We start from the raw sequence: 1,534 nt of genomic DNA, 5'->3' as shown, positions 1-1,534 counted from the left end.
AGTTAGGTACTGGTGTGAATGTCAAGCCCTTCTTTAATAAAGTGACTTGTGCTTTTGTCAAAAGCTGTGTGGAGAGATTTATAATTTGAGAGGAGTTATCATTTTCCATCCAATCTATTTTGTGCTGTATCCCCACTTCTCCCTGTCCCTCGGTTGGGCACTGTTGTGGCCTAAAAAAAGAGGGGCTATAGGTGGTACAGCAAAGATATTGGATGGTGTTGTCACAATTTGACTCTGATTTTGTTGTAATCCGGAGTTGGTGCCATTCGTATTCATTTGTCCAGAGACTGCTGATGTTATTTCCAAGGGGGTAGAGGTGTCCAGAGATGTTTTGGACCTTACTGAGGTTCCCAGGGCCATCTTGTTCTGGATTCCCATGTTCATATTGGAAAAAGCAAAACCACCCAAGAAAGATGATGTCCCACTTTGTTGTGGTTGCAAACATTCTGATGTCTTCTCTTTTGGATTACCAGTTTTTTTCTGATCTCTGAATCTATTATATCTCACTTTTCTTTTTGTACCGCCCCGATTTCTCGGGTCTTGATTATTAACACTTTCGGTACCTGATGTATCAGATTCAGAGAAATCCGTATATCTAGTATTTCTCAACGGGTAACTCTGTTTATTTTTCCAGTTATATATTCGATTATTGTCGAAATCCAACTTATCACGGATATACTTTCTATGTTTTCTTTCCTTTATTTCCTCTTTTAGGGTTTCAAGACCCTTCTGCAATTTCAGTTCCTGATTTTTAAAATCTGGATGCTGTTCAAAGGTAAGTATTTCTTTCACCTCCTGATTTAGTTGTTCCACAGTCCGTTCAAAGCAGCGTTTCTCATATTCGACCATATATCTCATAAGTCTCAAGGAGCTCTCAGTTTGAATCTGACGTTCTTAGTTCATATTTCCGGGGGGAGGCGCGGTAGTAGTAATCCCTCTACATTCGCTCTATTCCTTGGGGTTTGTTGGACACATTTGGGTTTTCTTATTATGTTTGTACTGGTCAACCACTGAATGGTCCTCCTGGTAGGTCTTCACAGGTCAGCATGGTGGTTCTCCAAGCATCTTTCTACATGACTCGTTTCGCTGTACGGTTTGGTCTGGATATCCGAACGGTCTAAGTCATTGAGTTCAGGTCGATTCTGGCTACATGGGTCCGGATCCCACTCTGGGCAGCTGTGATAGAGATGCATCAGTTTCTTTGGGTTGGTTGACGTAAGGGAAGCTTAGCCCCCCCCTTGACAAGGATGGACTAGGCTGCACAGCCCTCACAACACATGTATGCCACCTACCTTGTGGTATCTATACCGAAATTTCATAGGCGATTCGGGGATAGTTTGGGGTGTATTCGATTTTTCGGCCCTGCAGTCCCCTTCGGCCTTTTGTTCGGGCTGATTGATAATTTCTCCAGGCTGCTTGTCTTTTCATTGTATATACGTGGCGTAGTCTGCAGCTGTAGGTCTGTGATTTAGCAGCTTGTTTTCCTGAGTGTTCTTGGGTTGGGAATGAATACATAAATGAATGACTGTACATA

The 1,534-nt window shown here is 42.6% G+C and overlaps 1 pseudogene; it reads left to right on the top strand.

The window, feature by feature from the left end:
* The first annotated feature begins 1,203 nt into the window (after nt 1-1,203).
* Nucleotides 1,204-1,317, top strand: LOC122929882 (annotated as a pseudogene).
* The last annotated feature ends 217 nt before the right edge of the window (nt 1,318-1,534 follow it).

Source organism: Bufo gargarizans, chromosome 2, assembly GCF_014858855.1.
Source record: "Bufo gargarizans isolate SCDJY-AF-19 chromosome 2, ASM1485885v1, whole genome shotgun sequence".
NCBI classification, from domain to species: Eukaryota; Metazoa; Chordata; class Amphibia; order Anura; family Bufonidae; genus Bufo; species Bufo gargarizans.
The sequence above is the reverse complement of the archived record's forward strand: the minus strand, read 5'-3'. Positions and strand labels throughout refer to the sequence as shown.